The following is a 20,848-nucleotide window of genomic DNA, read 5'->3' as shown; positions in this document are numbered from 1 at the left end:
TCTTCTTTCTCAAGATTGTTTTGTTTTTTGGGGTTTCTTTTGTGTTTACATATGAATTGTGAAATTTTTTGTTCTAGTTCTGTGAAAAATGCTATTGGTAATTTGATAGGGATTACATTGAATCTGTCAATTGCCTTTGATAGTATAGTTATTTTCACAATATTGTTTCTTCTTACCCAGGAACATGGAATATCTCTCCATCTATTTATGTTACCTATGATTTTTTTCATCAGTGTATTACAGTTTTCTGTAATCAGCTCTTTGTCTTCTTCAGTTCAGTTCAGTTCAGTTGCTCAGTCGTGTCCAACTCTTTGTGACCCCATAAATCGCAGCACGCCAGGCCTCCCTGTCCATCACCAACTCCCAGAGTTCACTCAGACTCACGTCCATTGAGTCAGTGATGCCATCCAGCCATCTCATCCTCTGTCATCCCCTTCTCCTGCCCCCAATCCCTCCCAGCATCTTCTTAGGTAGGTCTATTCCTAGATATTTTATTCTTTTTGTTGCAATGGTGAATGGGATTGATTCCTTAATTTTTCTTTCTGATTTTTCATTATTAGTGTATAGGAATGCAAGTGATTTCTGTGTATTGACTTTGTATCCTGCAACTTTGCTAAATTCGCTGATTAGCTCTAGTAATTTTCTGATAGTATCTTTAGGGTTTTTCTGTGCATAGTATCATGTTGTCTGCAAACAGTGAGAGTTTTACTTCTTCTTTTCCAATCTAGATTCCTTTTATTTATTTTTATTCTCTGATTGCCATGGATAGGAAACTTCCAAAACTATGTTGAATAACAGTGGTGAGAGTGAGCACCCTTGTTTTGTTCCCAATATTAGAGGAAATGCTTTCAGTTTTTCACCATTGAGAATAATGTTTTCTGTGTGTTTATCTCATGTGGCCTTTGTTATATTGAGGTAGGTTCCTTATATGCCCATAATTTAAAGAGTGTTTATTATAAATGTGTGCTGAATTTTGTCAAAAGCTTTTTTGTATCTATTGAGTTTATCATATAGTTTTTATCTTTCACTTCATTAATATGGTGTATCATATTGATTGATTTGCATATATAGAAGATTCCTTGCATCCCTGGCAAATGAATGGATAAAGAAGCTGTAGTACATATATATATACAATGGAATATTACTCAGCCATTAAAAAGGAACATATGTGAGTCAGTTCTAATGAATGAAACTAGAGCCCATTATATAGGGTGAATTTAGTCAGAAATAGAAAACAAATATCATATATTATTGCATACATATAGAGTCTAGAAAGATGTTACTGATGAACATTTTTACAGGGCAAAAATGGAAATGCAGACATAGAGAACAGACTTGTAGACATGGGGTGGGGGAAGGAGAGGGTGGGATGAATGGAGAGTAGCATGATAATAGATGCTGCTGCTGCTGCTAAGTCGCTTCAGTTGTGTCCGACTCTGTACGATCCCATAGATGGCAGCCCACCAGGCTCCCGACCCTGGGATTCTCCAGGCAAGAATACTGGAGTGGGTTGCCATTTCCTCCTCCAATGCATGAAAATGAAAAGTGAAAGTGAAGTCATTCAGTCGTGTCTGACTTGTAGCAACCCCATGGACTGCAGCCTACCAGGCTCCTCTGTCCATGGGATTTTCCTACCATATGCAAAATAGATAGCCAGGGGAAATTTTCTGTATAACTCAGGGAACTCAAACTGGTGCTCTCTGACAACCGAAAGGGGTGGGATAGGGTAGGCACTGGGAGGGGAGTTCAAGAGAGCGGGGACATATGTATACCTATGGCTGACTCATGTAGATGTATGGTAGAAACCAAAACAATATGGTAAAGTAATTATCCTTCAATTAAAAGTAAAATGTTTTTAAACATCTAAAAGAAAAGAAGAGTCATCCCATAATCTACAAGGGATTCACTGAAAAAGTACATGATTATCCTGTAAAAAATGCCAGAACTTGTCCAGCACTACTATGTATCCAGTGCTAAGCTGCTTCAGGAGTGCCCAACTCTTTGTGACCCTATGGACTCTAGCCCTCCAGGCTTCTCTCTCCATGGAATTCTCCAGGAAAGAATCCTTGAGTGGGTTGCCATGCCCTCTGACAAGGGATCTTCTGACTCAGGGATTGAACTCACATCTCTTATGTCTCCTGCAGGCAGGTTCTTTACCACTAATGCCACCTGGAATGTATCCAGAGGTCTATTAGGCTGTCTTAATTTCTTTTCATTCTTTTTTCTGTATTGTGTTCTGAGTGATTTCCACCATTCTGCCCTCCAGCTATTTACCCATTCTTCTGCCTCAGTTATTCTGTCCTTGCTTCCTTCTAGCTTATTAGTCATCGCTCTTCTTTAGTTCTAGGTCATGGGTAAACATTTCTTGCATTTTCTCAATCTTTGCCTCCATTCTTTTCTGGAGATCTTGAATAATCTTCATTATCATTATTCTGAATTCAATTTCTGGGAGGTGTCCTATCTCCACTTCATTTAGCTGTTTTTCTGGGATTTTACCTTGTCTCTTCATCTGGAACATAACTTTCTGCTTTTTCATCATGATTAACTTTCTGTAATATGGCTTTTGTTTTAGCTGCTGTGAGACTGTGCTTCTTGCTTCTTCTGTCTGTACTCTGGTGGATAAGGTTAAGAGGCTTGTGTAAGCTTCTTGATTGGAGGGACTGGGGATGAGAAAAAAAAAACTGGGTCTTGCTCTGGGGGGAATGACCTTGCTCAGTAAAGATTTAATCCAATTATCTGCTGATGGGTAGAGTTTCACTCCCTCCCTGGTAGTTTGGCCTGAGGCAATCCAGCCCTGGGGTCTACAGGCTCTATGGTAGGGTTAATAGTGAACTTCAAGAGGTTTACACCAAGGGGGAACTTTCATTGCCCCCATCCCTGTGGTGAACCCTTGCCAACTCACACCTCCTCAGGAGGCCCTCCAACCTAGCAGGTAGTTTTGGTTCAGTCTCCTGTGGAGTCACTACTCCTCTCCTCTGGGTCTTGGTGAGTGCAAAATATTGTTTGTGCCCTCCAAGACTGGAGTCTCTGTTTCCCTCAGTCCTTTAGAAGGCCTGTAATCAGATCCCACTGGCCCTCAAGTCCAGATTCCCTGGGAATTCCCAGTCCATTTGTCAGATTCTCAGGTTGGGGAGCCTGATGTGGGGTTTGGAACTTTCACAATAGCGTGAGAACTTCTTTGATATTATTGTTCTCCAGTCTGTGAGTCACCCACTGAGAGTATGGGATTTGATTTTATTGTGACTACGCCCCTTCTGCCATCTTGCTGAGGCTTCTTCTTTGTCTTTGGACATAGGGCATCTTTTTTTGATGGGTTACAGCATCCTCTTGTTGATGGTTGTTCAACAGCTAGTTTCAATTTTGGTGCTGTCACTGGAAGAGATGAGCACACGTACTTCTACTCTGTCATCTTGCAGTAGGAGCTTCTTGAAGGAGGAAAATCCTTACTGGGAAGGTGGAACACCCAGGGAATGTGCACTTTTCTTTTGTGCTGCTTTAAACCTACTAAAGGTTTCCCTGGTGGCTCAGCTGGTAAAGAATCTGACTGCAATATGGGAGACCTGGGTTTGATCCCTGGGTTGGGAAGATCCCCTGGAGAAGGGAATGGCAACCCACTCCAGTATTCTGGCCTGGAGAATATGTATGGGTTGTGAAGTGAAAAGTGAAAGTCACTCAGTCATGTCTGACTCTTTGTGACTCCATAGACTATACAGTCCATGGAATTCTCCAGGCCAGAATACTGGAGTGGGTAGCCTTTCCCTTCTCCAGGGGATATTCCCAACCCAGGGATTGAACCCAGGTCTTTCTCATTGCATGTGGATTCTTTACCAGCTGAGCTACAAGGAAAGACCAAGAATACTGGAGTGGGTAGCCTATCCCTTCTCCAGGGGATCTTTCCAACCCAGGAATCGAACCAGGGTCTCATGCATTGCAGGCAGATTCCTTACCAACTGAGCTATCAGGGAAGTTAATGTCAAATATTGGGGCTTCCCTGGTAGCTCAGCTGGTAAAGAATCCACCTGCAATGTGGGAGACCTGGGTTCGATCCCTGGGTTAGGAAGATCCCCTGGAGAAGGGAATGGCTACCCCCTCCAGTATTCTGGCCTGGAGAATTCCATGGACTGTATAGTCCATGGGGTCACAAAGCATTGGACACGATTGAGTGACTTTCACTTTCAAACCTACTGAGCTATATATCTGCCAAGATGTATGGGGACAGGAAGGAATGAGGGTCGTAGGCTACTTGCATTACCTATACTTATGATATTTTATGCACTTGTACGTAATCTTTAGGAATTTGGCCTATTAGCATGACAATCTTCTAATTACTGTTTGAGCATAGCCTGCTATTTGATGATTTTAATTGTTGAGGTTCGTGATCTGAAAGGTATATGACTTATCAGGATTCTATGGATTGCCTTTTCTACTGCTGTCACTACCTATTTCTCTATCTCCACAAAGGTCCTGATCCTCAAGGTTATAGGGGAAAATAAATGTGGTACCCCTGTGGCTCAGAAAAGGAGGTTCATTGAAATCCTGTTTTGGCCCTACAGCCTTAAACACTGATAATGGGGGAGGCACCTAATCTTGACGATACTGATTTGAAGTCTCTAGAAAAGCAACTTATAAGCACAGTAGAAAAGACCACTTTCACTACAAAGCATATCTAGTTTATACTAAAAAGGAGGGGCAGGAGAAAAGAGAAAGAAACCTGGATAGTGGAGGAGAAAACAAACCACTGAAACTGAAGTTGATAATTGAAATCCAAAATTTATTAATATAATTTATATGACAAAAATGGAAGGATGCTTATTGGTTTTTACATCTCTACAATATGACAACAGGTTGTGAATTAACTTTAATGTCTGCTAAAATATACCAAACTGGTAAATATCTTGGTCTTAATTAAGATTGTGAATACATTAATTTTATCTGGGGGTCTCACTTAACTTACAAAAGGGTACCCCTTATACCCTTAGGGGAATTACCAAATATAAAATAGAGAACAAATAGATTTGCCTTATGTTAACCATAAGAATTATTATTTTGTCTAAATTTTCAATGATCATAGCATCCATTGTGCTAAAATATCACATAGTGCACATGAATACTCTGACCCAATAAATAATACATTAAAATTAAATAGAGTCTTTACCAATTAAAAATTGGTTTGGTAAAATGGGACCCCATGAATATACCCTCTCTGCTTCAATTAGAATAACTAATGTGACACAATGTAATTAAACCAAGGCACATGAGGACTGAACTGATACAAAACTTGTGGAGAAAGTGTGATTATCCTCACTGCATCTCCATCTGATAGCTCAGTTTAGTCTACTGTTTAACCTACAAAGAAAGAGTACCATCTCCTAGTGGATTATCACAATTTTAATGATGTGGGTCCTGTTGAGGCATCCTTATCCAATGTTTTTGAAATTTGAAATTACTGATTCCATTCAATCAGCCTTTAGTAATTGCTTTGCTATTATAGATTTGGCTAATATGCTCTGCTCAGTGTCTGTTTCAGCAGTCTTTCAGTCATAATTTGCCTTAGCTTTTTTGCCAGCTTTACTGAGATCATTTATTGACATGACAAAAAAATCATTTATTGACATGATTTGATACAAGTTTCTGTTGCAAAATTCTTTAACTTCTGGAGGTTCCTAAATATACCTTCTCACACAAATGTTAGCTGCATGTAAATTTCTCCAAGATCACAGATATGACACTGCATTGATAAGTTCCTCCTCTGAGGAGTTTCATTTCAAGGCTCACACAGAACATAAAAATACAAAGGCGCTCACACACAAAAAAAGTCGTATCATTGACTCACACATGGTGTGAACCTCTGCCATCTCTGTTAAGCTTCCGAAAATCATTTGGTCAGCTGAGGGCCTCTTCATCTCTGACACTATCCAGTAATTTCTATGACCCTCATAGCACCCACAACATCTTTCAGGTTTTTCTGGGTTCTAGAGGCAGTGTATTCCACCATTATGTTTTTTGGAAGCCATCTATGCTGTTATTTGTAAATGAACCCACCTTGAATGAGACCTTCCAACAAAAGGTTCTAGCATCTGTCCAAATTGAAATACAACAGGTACTCCTGACAGTGCTTGAAGGAGTCCCAGATACCCCTTCATTGTAGAGGCATGACCTCTCACGCCTTCTCTAGTCTCTGGACTTTCCATAATGGTCATGATTAGCAAATGGTCTTTGATGCAAGAAACTGTCCACCTTTGTTCCATATTATATGCTGTGCTATTAGGGACAGCGTTGCTGTCCATAAAGTGGGTTCTCTTGGAAATGGAAGCAAGGCAATGGCACCCCACTCCAGTACTCTTGCCTGGAAAATCCCATGGACGGGGGAGCCTGGAAGGCTGCAGTCCATGGGGTTGCGGAGGGTCGGACACGACGGAGAAACTTCACTTTCACTTTTCACTTTCATGCATTGGAGAGGGAAATGGCAACCCACTCCAGTGTTCTTGCCTGGAGAATCCCAGGGACGGGGGAGCCTGGTGGGCTGTTGTCTATGGGGTCGCGCAGAGTTGGACACGACTGAAGCGACTTAGCAGCAGCAGCAGCAGCATAGACCCTAGGCCTATAACTGTCCGTATCTAGTTGCCTATTATGCCTTGGGTCAGGGAAACAGCACACTGTGATCTCAGCATGGCTATCAAAACCTTCTTGCTAAATAATGGAGCCAAACCTGGGCTCCTAGCTGCAGGAGAGGATGGTTTCCCTTATGTTCAGTCCTCTGCCAAATACTGTAGTACTGGAGGACTTCTTGGCTAACTCCATGATTACTTGGGATTTACTGAGTGAGTAGCAAGGGGAACTTATGGATAGTATAGCACCATCACACGTGATGGAGCCCAGTAGAGAGTTGCTGCTTTTTATTCCTAAGATATCCCTGATACAGGATGGGACTCGGTTCAGCACAAATGGCCAAATGTCAGGCAGTCATCTTAGCACTGAATGCTCTGGACAATAATAGGCCCCATACGCACAGTTTTACACCTGTGGGGCATTTCAAATAGTCTGGCTGTTGCCTGTAGCCAAATGTAGCAAAATAAATCCTTATCTAAGGTTTTCTGTTTTAGGGCAAAGACACTGGAAATCTCTTGCCTCTCAGATACCTCAAAGATAAATCAAGTCCACACATACCTCTGCATATCATAAAGCCATAATACAAGGACAGAGTAAGACACTCCTTATTGTCTTTGGAGTTCCAGACATTACTGATCATGACAAAGCCACTCATTTCACTGCTCAGAAAACACAACGTATGGCTCAAACACAGAGTTCAGTAGAACTTTCTCCTCCTTTATAGGCTTCAGGTTATAGGCCTCCTACAGCATCGTAATGGCTTACACAAGTTCTGATTTAATCATGAAACTAGGCCTATCTAGTCATCAGTTAACACCAGGAGCAAATTGTACTAAGGAATCTGACTCCATAATTTAAAGTTTGACTACCTACAGGTTTTCTCTTTCCTCTTCCCATTCTGCCTCACATCTAGGCAAAATGATTAAGTCTAATGTGCTTACTTTTTTGGCACAGCAGGATATTAAAGCCATCAAGCTTCTGCCCATGTGTGGTAACAGACCTTGGTTTTACCCTTTACCTCAATAAAAACCCCAAGCAAGTCTCATCTCCGTAGTTTTTCAAGCCATAAAGGACCTACTTGGGAAGGCTTCTCTGATCACCTCAGAAAGCATCATTATATAATAAACTTTTTCACATATATATAATAAATATAATATATATATATTCACATATATATAATAAATATAATAAACTTTTTCACATATTCTTGGTCTTTGTGTGGCATTCTATGTGTCTCATGCAAACCAAATTTGGGTGTTGGTCTATTCTGCTGCTGCAGAGTGGCCCAAATATCTACCAACTATAAACGCATAGTAGTTAAGTCTATGGCATTGATACATAGATAAAAACTTAGAGCAAGTGAATAACAGAAGACCTATAAACAGACCCACACATATATGAATACCTAGCAGCTCTGAGAGATAGTGGTGCAGAACAAGATAAGATAAATTTGCAATAAATAGGGTAAATGTATGGAAAAAAGTAAAACTTGCCTCAAACTTCCTATCATAAGTAAAAAATAAATTCCAAGTAAATTAAAAACCTTAATCATGAATGGAAAAACTAGAAAGCATTTAGAATATAATATGGTTGAATAAACATATGAGAAGATGCTTAACTCATTGTAATTAGGTGAATGCAAATTAAAATACAATGAGATGGCATTATAAACCTACCAGTTTGGCAAAGACATAAAAATCTAAGAAAATTAAGTGTTGGCAAAGTTGTGGAACATTGGGTACTTGCATAAACTATTGATTTTACCACATTATTAAATAAGAGCTTGGCAGTAGCTGAAACAATTGAAGATTCACATATTTTATGACCCAGCAATTTTACTCCAAAGTCCTCATATATGCAAAAAGTTATAAAAAGATTATGTATAAAACTTTGTATATCTAAATATATGTATATTTACATACAATTGTATGTATATGTTAATATAAGAATGCTATCACTATTTTTATATGGAAAATCTGGAAAAACTGAAATCCTATAAACTAAATGGATAAAGAAATTGTAATATGTTAAAATGTATAGATAACAATTGAAAAGAACAGGTTGTAAGTATACCTTTCAGCATGAATAAATCTCTAAACCCTAATTTTGAGCAAAAGAATAAAATAGTCAAGTCACAAAAGACAGATACTTTATGATTCCCCTATCAAAATCTGATAAAATTGAACTATAATCATTAGCCATACATATATGGGCTTCCTTTTTGGCTTAGATTGTAAAGTATCTGCCTGCAATGCGGGAGATCTGGGTTTGATCCCTGGGTTGGGAAGATCCCCTGGAGAAGGAAATGGCAACCCACTCCAGTATTCTTGCCTAGAGAATTCCATGGACAGAGGAGCCTGACAGGCTACAGTCCATGGGGTTGCAACGAGTGGAACACGACTGAGTGGCTAACACACACATACACATATGGATTGTAGAACTCAAGAAAATCAAGGAAGTGATTATCACAAAATTTGATGGAATGCTTACCTCAGGGAAGGGGACATCAAGGTGTCTGGGGTTCCTGGTGTTGAAAAGAGTATACAACATGGCTCATAGTAGGTATTCAATGCACTTTAAGTGAACAAAGTGAGCATTTTAAGTGAACTTTCAGACTAGAAAGTTCAAGTGAGGGATGAGTTAAAAAGTGAGAAAAGCCATAAAGTTGTGTGTGTGTGTGTGTGTGTGCATGTGCGTGCGCACACTGTCTCTTCAGTTGTGTCCGACTCTTTTCAACCCACAGACTGTAGCCCACCAGGCTTCTCTGTCCATGGGATTCTCCAGGCAAGAATACTGGAGTGGGTTGTCATGCCCTTCTCCAGGGGATCTTCCTGGCTCAGGGATGGAACCTGCATCTCTTATGTCTCCTGTATTGGCAGGTGGGTTCTTTACCACTAGTGCCACCTGGGAAGCCCAAAGTAATATACATATTTTTAAAATATTTTTATTTGACTGCACGGTGTGTTAGTTGTGGCATGCGGGGATCTTCGATCTTCACTGAGACATGAGAACTCTTAGTTGCATCCTATGGGATCCCTGACCAGGGATCAAACCCAGGTCCCTTGCACTGGGAGAGTGGAGTCTTAGCCACTTGCCTATTAGGGAAGTCCCTAAAGTAATATATAAAGTCAGGAAAACAAATTGTGAAAAGATGTTGCAAACCTTGATTTACATTTGTAAAATGATAGCTGTCTTAATATCATAGAATTTTATAGATTGTTTTTACCTGTTAACTATACTGAACTAAAACTAGGCTAGATAGTGTTGCATGGACTGTTGTTAACTGTAGATAAGAGATGATATCATGAAAAAGGATATCCTAAATAACACCAAATTAAAGTTAAAATTAACTGAGTTCATATGAGCTTATTAACCATGGCTAGAGCAAAGATGGCTCAAGGATACAGTCATATTTTAGCAAAGTACATTAATTATGTAAAAGATAATTACTACTTAATTCTTGTCATCCTACCTAGAGGAGAAAAGTAATCTTTGAGTAGGGCAACAAGGAGATTGTCAGGCAAATATTCGCCAATTTATTTCCATAACATCATTTCCTATCAAAACCAGAAAACTTATTTTTTACTGTTTCTTTTGATTGACTAATCAAGACACATGTGTAAATTTGATTTAGTAATTTCAAAATAAAATGTGTATAGAGTCACATTTTCAGCTATAGAAATACAAATTGTGCTTCAAGTCTGATTGCAAACCTCATTCAAATTATATAGATTATGGCATGTCTTGGCCTTGGTAACTCTTTTCAGGTAGTCTAACATGTTTGTCCCTAACATTTTTATTCTATAATAGGACATCCCTACTGTGATTTAGACATGATAAATCAACTTTTTTTTTTCCTTTTCAGTGGTTGGGAAATATACAACTTATTATGCATGATTGGCTCATTTATGGAATGAACCAATTAAAGGAAACACCTTGAATTTGATTGAAAATATAATAAATACATGTAGGAAGTATGTTCTTTGAAAAAAGGTAGAAAGGCATTTTATGGTGGGATGAATACAAAATGCTGGCATGCCCTTCTGTGGCATGCTTTTCCTATGCTGGGCTCTTATTCAAATGCCATTTATTTGGTATATATGTATCACATGATAAATCTAGGATTATATTATAAAACCTCAGCATGTGACCTAGGTGGTGGTGATTTAGTCGCTAAGTTGTGTCTGACTCTTGCGACCCTTGGACTGTAGCCCTCCAGACTCCTCTGTCCATGGGATTATTCCCTTTTTATAAGCATATGTCTTTAACTGTTTCTTCTCATTTTAATGTCAGTATTTGAAGTGGTAAAGTTCAATTCCAGTTATATGACAACTTTTACATATATTTAAGGAACTAAGTTACATAGACCTGAATTTTCATGCAGAAGTTGAGGCTATATTTTGAATAAAACTCAGCCAAATCAATGGTACAAGTTTGTAGTATAAATCATCCATTATCTTGTCTTTTTCTTCTCCCATAAATCTCCCTATCAACTCTAATTCTTGGAAGCCCATACTTGGGAACTAAATACAATCTTAGGCACTAAAAGCTATTAAGTGGAAAAAACGTCTTGTAAGAGTGACAAGGTGATTGGCTACCTTAGATTCAGATTTTTGTCCATTAGAACCCTATTTCACCCTGCTAGACCCTATAATCTTGTTTCTAAAATAAACCTAAATATAGTCTCAATATATTCAGAATCTTGAAATTTGTATTAAAAGATCTACTCTCTGTGGCAGCTTGCAATTTACCCCAGGACAAGAAGTGTTGGAAATCTATTTCATAAAGCATTATTGTAACAAAATATAAAAAGTAACCAATAAATATATAACAAGCTGAACACATTCTAGCTATTCCACAAAAAACAAATTTATTAGTAAATGTAAAAAGCTTGATGAATAAATCTTTCTCATGCTGCAAATCAGAAATAGACCTGTTTTACATTGGGTTTGCCTTTCCCTTTTATGAACTCTTGGGTTGCATATACTATAAAATTTGATGGGTTTCAACCTATTCTACATTCATACAACTGATTTCATATAGTTCGTAGTTAATTAAATTAGAAAATTTAACTTGAATTTCATAACTAGAAAGACTTGTTTCATGCTTTGATTAATTTTATGCACCCCAATATTCTTTTAATTATCTATTGCCTTGTTTTGCTTTCTGCTTTGACTTTTAAAAATTTCATTATTTTGGCTTGCTTTCCTAGCAACTGACATCTGGTACTGTCAGTATATCTGGAATCAGCCCAGAAAATGTAGTGCTAGGAAAAAAAGACAAAAAAGGAATATTCTCTTTCTTTTGTAAAGGTTAGGTTCTGATCCTTTCCAAAGCTAACAAATCTTTCCACAAGTTCTCTTTTAATGAAGTTCTTTATTGGTGAAAATTTAATGAGTCCTCAGGTTCCTTTGAAACTTAAAAAACATTGGTAGAACATATATTTATTAATACTTGTTAAAAAGACATTTAAAATAGTATATATTGTTATATGAAATTTATCCATAGCTGCTAATTTATATTTAATGTTGTTAAACTATGCAAAACTACTGTCTATCAATAGTATCTGATTTCAAATTCTGTGACTATTGTGATGATATAAATAGAAAAATATAAGTCAATTTCTTGTTATAATGACCCATCCATGATAGTTCACTTGCAAATCCAAAGTACTGAATGAAATATAGTTCCTTCAAGCCTTTGAGAATAATGCATATATATATATATATATATATATATATGTATATATATAATTAAGGTATTTAGAATATAAGGGCATCCCTAGTGACACTAGTGGAAGAACCCACCTGCCAATGCAGGAGACATAAGAGACATGGGTTCAATAACTGGGTTGGGAAGAACCCTTGGAGGAGGGCATGACAACCCATTGTAGAATTATTGCGTGGAGAATCCCTTGAACGGAGGAGCCTTGTGGACTACGGTCCATAGGGTTGCAAAGAATTAGGCATGATTGAAGCAACTTAGCACACACACACTTTAGAAAGTAGGTCTTTAGTTCTGCAAAATAAGCACAGACTCAAGAATTAAACTCGAGAAGCTCTGTAGCTGTCAGGAATTACTTCAGAAATCAGAAAGCATTGCTACAATTTTAAACAGAAAGTCTTTTGATATAAAGAATGATTATAAAATAAATGGAGGAGTGGAAGGAGGCTCTAGATTGGTCCTTCAAGAATACTCAGAAATTTGTGCTACATCTATCAGAGGAAAGTAGAACCAGTATTGGAACAGATTAGTTCAAGAACATCTCACTACAGCTACAATCCAGGTATTAGAAAACTACCACACCAGTGCTATAGCCTTCTTTTGATACCCACATAGCCACTGACTGTTCTGTAGGAGGCCAAATCCTGCTGTGACCATGACTAAATGCTTTTCTTACCCGTGAAACTGAAGATTGGAATACTATGAAGAAATGAATGTGTCCACAAACCGTTTTAGTAGCAGCAATAGATAAAGTTGGAGGAAGTTAACTCCCAATTTATTTTTGCCTTCCAAAGATTTTGTTCCACTATCTAATTAATGGGAACTAATTAGAATCCTGAAGCCTATCTGAAGAGGGTCCCAGAATTGTAGTTCTAAGCTATTTAATCTCAGAATTACAGAAATTCATACTGAAAGAAACTTGAGTAAAGAACTTGAAAAAGACTGAAATGAGTATCTGAGGTTCAAAGAAGACAAACGGTAGCTTCTTGGAGGATCTTGATGTTAAGCTAATTAATACAGATTGCTTGCAACTGCACCTTGCAATTAACCATGATTCATACAAAAACAATTTCCTGGTTACAAAGCTTGCCAATAGTTTAGAAGAGCTTTCCATGTTAGATAGACATTGTGAGGACCAAACAAAGATATGATGTTCAAGTAAACTTGATTAGCCAGCTATTTTAAACAGAACTTATTTTTTTCTGTACTAAAACCTGTGTGTTTTTTGTGTGTGTGCGCTTAGTTTTCAGTCATGTCTGACTCTTTGCAACACTATGGGCTGTAGCCCTCCAGGCTCCTCTGTCCACGGGATTCTCCAGGCAAGAGTACTGGAGTGGGTTGCCATTTCTTACTCCAGGAGATATTTCCAACCCAGAAAGGGAACCCACATCTCCAGCATCTCCTGCTTTGACAGGCAGATTTTTTACTGCTGAGCCACTGTGTGTGTTGTATACTTGGAATGAAAAAGAGTAAATTAGATTCATTCAACACCAAATATGTATCAGGAAATGTGGTAGGTGCCTTTTCCTAAGTTATTTCTTAGTCCAGTGAAAACCAAACCACATTTCTGAAATAACCAAAAGACTTGATTATATTTATTATATTATATAGTTATTAAAGTTGAAATGTAAAATAGCTGTTTTAAGTCACAAGTGTGAAAACAAAAATAATTTGGTTAGATGTGGATTTTTTGGGAAATGGTTAGAGAATTAATACTTAACCTCCCTTTTCAATCATCTAGAGTTTAGAACCAATTGACAGAAAGAGAAGTTAGGCAAATAGAAATCAAATGTACCTTTATTACCAAAACTGGCTTTGTTTTGTTTTGAACACCATGGAGAATACCTGTTGGCCCGGCAGAGGCCTGGTCTGATTGGAGGAGTGTGGGGTTTTCTAGGGAAGCCAGCAAAGTACAGGTAGAGCCTGCAGGGGGGTGCTCTGTGACTTTAGGTGTCTGTAGGTAGGATGTGTGGATCCTGATAGAGGAAGAGGATGGGCTGGGATGCCATGAGGGCCAGGGCAGCTCAGGGAACTGCCTGAGGTGTTGCAGCTGCAACCTTTCTTCCCAGAGGAAGCCTGATCTCACGGGATTTCATGAGATTTACCAAGGCTGGCAGGGGAATCTTGGGATGGAGACACTTGGGTCCTGGGTGCCGGAGGTTGCTGTTCTGGACTTATCTCTAAAGAGTGGTGAGGAGGAATGAACTCTGGCTCAAAAGCTACACAGAGGAGAGACCCACTGAGGTCAGGAATCATGTTCACCGGTGGGTTTGCTCTTCCTTCCTGATCCACAGCTTTGGACCTTAAGGCAGCCATTGAAATGGAAAGATTGAGTGTGATAGCTTCTTGCTAGTGGAAGATGAATCAGGAAACAGAGAAGAACTCAGAGAGATCTCACCAACCAATCAGAAGACCACAGAGAAGTGAATTGAAGGTAAGTTCAGCTGAGAGTTGCTAAATTAAGTGGGATATGTACTGTATGAAAACTGCTTTCATCCATAAATGTGTTAATTAACCATGTAGGAATAGAAGGTTATAGTGCATAGGAAACAGCCAGTAGGACAAGACAGGATATGGGTGGATTTTAAATTTTATAGTTTAAACTATCAAATATGTGAAAGTTCAAGGATGGGAGAAATCAATGAAAAACAAAAAAATAATACTGGATTATAATGGAGATAGGTTAGTGACTGCCTACTATGTTAGATGATTTCTGTACCTTATTTCTGTCATTAAAACTAGAGCATCCTTTTTAATTCTCATGATAGCAAGGAAGCTGTTTTTCTGTCCTCATTTTTTAGATGAAAAATAAGAACCTGAAATTGTAAATTAATTAGGAGACAACATAAAGTATCAATTAATATCTTGTGTGTAGATTCAGACTGCCCGGATTCACATCCCAGGTTTGTCATGTATATTGAGTCACACTGGAATAGTTAGTTCATCTCTTTAGACTGTAGTTTCTTCATTTGTACAAGGGGGAATCTATGTGTTTTATAGCTGGAAGGAAAAAAATAAATTGTAACCCTTTATTATAAGGGAAATCATAATCGCAGTATCTATTTCATTAGTTATAAGGATTAAATGATATAACCCGTAGCCCAGTGTCTGGCAGTTAGTAACCTCTCAACACATATTATTATTATTAGTTGCAGAGCTTACTTAATGAATGCATCAAGGCATGGATACAAGCCAAAATTTGAATCTGCACAACTAGTTATGTCACATTGCTGTTATACAAAGCTGCCTCAGTGTATGCTACGTGGTAGATGAGCAGTATACATGTTTATTGAACGTTAAACTCAGGATTAAACTCAGGAGTCACTTGGAACATAAGTTGACCATTCCCTTGCAGCGCCTTTCCATAACGTTGTGAATACAACTGAAGACAGCATCCACATTAGGGTCCCTTGCTCTGATAAGCTGCAGCCCTCTCTGAGTTGCTCTGTCTGTTGCCTCATATATGAGGACAAAGCAGGTAGAAAGGAATGATGTCTGATTCACAGTAAACCTGTGGACCGTTTTCTTCCATCTGTGTCAGTTTCCATGGAAAAGTGTCTTTTAGAAAACTTAGTTTTATCCAATGGTGCATTTTGCGCACTTTTGGGGACTTTTTCTAAAATATAAAGCCTTGTTAAGCATGCTTCTCCTTTAGCCCTAAGTTTTGCCCCCAGGGCAGGTTTAAATTGCAGCTGTCACATTCACTTCCTTAAGTGCTACAGCTCTATTAATATATCTAGCAGACTCATTGCCATACTGCCACAGGCTCAGAGAATTTTGAAGAAAAATGCCAAAGAGATGCCTTCTGCTTAGACAGTGGCCCTTAGACACTGTCACTCTCTGACTTCAGCCGTATGTTCTGCCTCTAGGTATTGGTCCTTCTTCAAGACTGATGTCTCAGTGCCCCAAGGTCAATAGCTCTGTTGTATTGAATGAAGCCACTCATTTATATTAGAGAAATTATTAATTACTCTGATTATTTTACATTAATGTCTAGTGGAATTAGCTTTCATTCTTCTTCTAATCCCCAAATATTTTTTGAATACCTATCATGTAGAAAATACTGAGTTAGTCTTGGAGTAAGTCATAGATTAATTGAAGACCCTACTTTTGGTCCAACAAAATCACAGTATACCAGTAAAGACTGAGAGAAATGATTTGATACCTTATTTTGCCTCATAAGTAGCATGCATGAAATTTTCTCAAGTATTTGTTTAGTGCTGGCTTTACTGTGCCTTACTATAAGAAAGGCATTTAATGTAAGAAAAGTATTGAATATTTTCAGCAAATGCCAAGAAGTATTTTTAAAATGTCACAAAGGATAATCCTAGAAAGACAAGTTGGTGCCAAGTTATAAAGGACTATTCTAAAGAGATTGCTATAGGAAAAAGAGAATCACCATGAGTTGTTTCAGAAAATTCAAGAAGATAAGATTTAAAAAAATTTCAACAGCAGCAACACTTATCTATCTCTTCATGCATTTACTATTCCATAAATATTGGATGAGTACCTACTAGGTGATGGATATATAACAGTGGATTTAATAGACTTGGCTCTGCTCTTGTAGAATTTAAAATCTGCTGGCAGAGAAGGAAAAAAGTCAAGAAGAAGCAGAAAAATTACATCTTTTCTGAAAGTTGAATATAATTTTTTTAGCCCTTTTCAGTCTAATCAAATATTTAGGGGTAATGTTTTAATTTTGAGACCTTGAAATATTATGAGAGTATTTCTTAGTGAAATTCTTCCTGATAGAGGCTAAGAGGTAAGCTTTAAGGGAGTCCAAAGGTTATAAGAAGCTGTTAGTTCTGGTCCTGGTACCTGCTCGTTGGTGTCAGACAGGAGGACATTGACATTTTAGAGTGCTCTGGGAACTGTGACAACTGTCTATTCACCTAGGCTTGGTCAGTTGTAGGTATTAGTGAATGACCTACATTATGAAACTTGAGCCCTCCCACCCAGTGTCTGAGTTAAAGTAAAACAATTTTATACTGTGGCTCAGAGGGTAAAGAATCTGCCTGCAACGCAGGAGAACCAGGTTCAATTCCTGGGTCTGGAAGATCCCCTGGAGAAGGAAGTGGCGACCCACTCCAGTATTCTTACCTGGAGAATTTCATGGACAGAGGAGCCTGGTAGGCTAAAGTCCATGGGATCACAAAGAGTCAGATACAACTAACACTTTCACTTTTTTTTACTTGTTTGCTAGCTCTGGATTTGCATCCTGTTCACTGCTAAGATGGAAGCTGTAGCATGAACTTCAGCACATCTTTAAGATACTGACCCCAAGAAACCAATTCCTTACCAGTTAACTTCTGGGACTTGTTAATAATTATTTTTCCTAAATGATGGTTTGAGTGTGCATTTCCTTCAGTTTGGAAGAATTCCTTAAATGAAATCAATCTCAGCTACCTGAGTCCTCAATTCTACAGAGATTCTCTTTATGTCTCCATCTCACAGATTAGATCCTCTGTATATGAATTCTGCCCTTGGTTATATATACTCATGTGGACTTTGTAATGTGAATTCCTGATCTTGTCCTTGAGGATACATGATTTGTGATTAGGGATCTTTGCAACGCTTTCTCCATGTTCCCCTTGATTGCCATTTGAGTTGTAAAGGAATCTGATCACTGAAAAAGTTAAGGATTTGCACTGAGAAGACCAGTAGTCAGGAAATTTGTGGATTTTTATATCAATCTTTGAGCCTTCTCAAAAATCTGGAGAAAATAATGAACATTTATGGAATAGCATAAGTGCACCATTTACCATATGATTGGCTTACATGTTTTAATATACCTTAGATTTTTTTGAAAGGCACATAAGCAAACATAAAAAAATTAAAATCATCATAGGCATTTGAAGCAACTTCTGAAGGTCATGTATTTCTTTTTGCTTTACCTTTAAATAGTGTATTATTAAAGCCATTAAAATATATATTTCTTTGAACCACTGCAAGGTCTGATATTTGAATACCAAGTTTAGTAAGCTACTTTAAATCAGTGAACATGGGATGTTTTGACCACGATTCTTCTTTGAAATAACTGTATTTGGTTCATTACCAATGGATTTCAATTGACACTGTTTAAAAATTCAATTTTATATAAGAATATATATAATTCATGGAGATTTAATTTTGAAGCTGTTATTTTCTCTGCTCAAGCCTCAAGGTTAAAGCTGCTGTTCCCAAGCAGTCTGATTCAATGAATACTGCTGTGTATAGTGTATGGTACGCAGTAGACCAATAAAAACAATCTGATTGATCTATCTCGTTATGGACTTGATGGCTTCCAAAGCACTAGCTATAAAATAAGCTAACTGGAAAATCAAAGCTTTAGTGACCTCAGAGGACTCTTCATCACACAGTGCAGTTTAAATCGTGTTACTTTAAATTTAGATATCACATGCACAACACATTTTATATAACAAACCAGAGAAAACTTGTAAACAGCATTTTATTTTTTACCTTTCCAGGCTAGAACATTTGCACTGGTGAATAGCTTTCCAAGTACCAATCTTCTCTAAATGTTTAAACTTTAGTTTTGGCTGGATTTTCAGACTCTTGAGCCCTCTTTACCAGCACCTCTACTCTTCTTTAAATGCCTCTCTCCAAAGAGAACAACTTGCCCACTGCATAGAGGTCTCCCTAGTCAATATATGTGAATGCAAAAATCTCACATTTAATTCCAAAATTCTAACTTGGCAAAATGATTAACAGATTTTTTTTTTTCTATTTGTAACTAAGCATCTATAGGCTGGCAGAACAAAGAAAACAGTTTGGTGTGGTGAGAGGACTGTAACTAATTGGTTTCATTTCTCAAGAAAGAAATTATTATTGCAACAACAAAAGATAGTTATTAAGGTCTTAGAAAGCTGAGTCCATTTAATCCTACCAAATGAAACTGTTAAATTTGCATTTGCATCATTTCTTAGCATCCCATTTTTAATGTATTCTTTTTCTTCTTCATAACATTCTAACCTTCATTCCCCTCCTCTTATATCCAGTGTCCTAATGGTAGCCTCTAGATATCTAAGAATTGCCTTTGCATCAACAACTAGATTCCCTATGCTCAGTGACTTTTTTCCTTTCTCTTTTTCAATATTCCTCTATTGTGGACCTCATTTTTAAGGATCACTTTCTCTACAAGATAACCCTGAAACTGGGTTGTAATGAGATAGCAATAAATGATGGTGGTATTCATTAATTATAAAATGGTGGTGGCATTTATTTCATTAATTGATTATTATTTTTTTTTTCAATTCTTTTTTTTTTAATTTTATTTTATTTTTAAACTTAACATAACTGTATTAGATTTGCCAAATATCAAAATGAATCCGCCAGAGGTATACATGTGTTCCCCATCCTGAACCCTCCTCCCTCCTCCCTCCCCATTCCATCCCTCCGGGTCGTCCCAGTGCACCAGCCCCAAGCATCCAGTAATTGATTATTTTAAAATGATGTATAAAGCATTCATTGTTACACACTACACCAGGATATAGAACTGAAAGATTTCCTCTTGTCAGGGAATTCTCGGTGTTAAGGGGAATATAAAACAAAGAAACATGTAAATATATAGTGGCATGGAGAGATTGCTATAATGGAGGCACAGACTGATAAGGCACTAATGGACACCGACATCAACAAGAGATTTCCTAGAGGTAGACAAAATGGATTTTGACAGTCTTAAAGGATAAATAAGTTCCAGTAAAGTGAAGTCGCTCAGTCATGTCAGACTCTTTGTGACCCCATGGACACCAGGCTCCTCCGTCCACGGGATTTTCTAGGCAAGAGTACTGGAGTGGGTTGCCGTTTTCTTCTTCAGGGAACTTCCCGACCCAGGGATCGAACACAGGTCTCCCACATTGTAGACAGACGCTTTACCGTCTGAGCCACCAGGGAAGTCTTAAATAAGTTCTAATTGGGTGACAGGCAAGAGAGGTATCACAGTCAAAGGTACCTCATGTAAATGTCATGGAAGATGAGAGTGTGATGCTGGCAAGGGACCTGCAATATATTTAACATAACCTGAGAGTATGGTATGAGAAAGATGTTTGAGAAAAGAGACCTGAGAAGTTTTAAAAGGATAAGCCATGCAGAGACTTGTATGTTGTAGTAATAAGTTTGAATTCAGTCAGCACTGACTCAGAAGACTCTTGAGAGTCCCATGGACTGCAAGGAGATCCAACAAGTCCATTCTAAAGGAGATCAGTCCTGGGTGTTCTTTGGAAGGAATGATGCTAAAGCTGAAACTCCAGTACTTTGGCCACCTCATGCGAGGAGCTGACTCATTGGAAAAGACCCTGATGCTGGGAGGGATTGGGGGCAGGAGAAAAAGGGGACGACAGAGGATGAGATGGCTGGATGGCATCACTAACTCGATGGACATGAGTCTGGGTGAACTCCGGGAGTTGATGATGGACAGGGAGGCCTGGTGTGCTGCGATTCATGGGGTCGCAAAGAGTCGGACATGACTGAGCGACTGAACTGAACTGAACTGAACTGACTCTAGAGTCAGATTAAG

At 38.2% G+C, this 20,848-nt stretch overlaps 1 long non-coding RNA gene across 1 annotated transcript; it reads left to right on the top strand.

The window, feature by feature from the left end:
* Nucleotides 1-13,941: 13,941 nt before the first annotated feature.
* On the top strand, nucleotides 13,942-18,587 carry LOC129634249 (uncharacterized). Its single transcript, XR_008705491.1, has 2 exons — nucleotides 13,942-14,767; nucleotides 17,537-18,587. It is a non-coding gene; the product is annotated as an uncharacterized LOC129634249 (long non-coding RNA).
* The last annotated feature ends 2,261 nt before the right edge of the window (nucleotides 18,588-20,848 follow it).

Source organism: Bubalus kerabau, chromosome 19 (assembly GCF_029407905.1).
Source record: "Bubalus kerabau isolate K-KA32 ecotype Philippines breed swamp buffalo chromosome 19, PCC_UOA_SB_1v2, whole genome shotgun sequence".
NCBI classification, from domain to species: Eukaryota; Metazoa; Chordata; class Mammalia; order Artiodactyla; family Bovidae; genus Bubalus; species Bubalus kerabau.
Note: the sequence above shows the minus strand (reverse complement) of the source record. Positions and strands in the feature narration are given on the sequence as shown.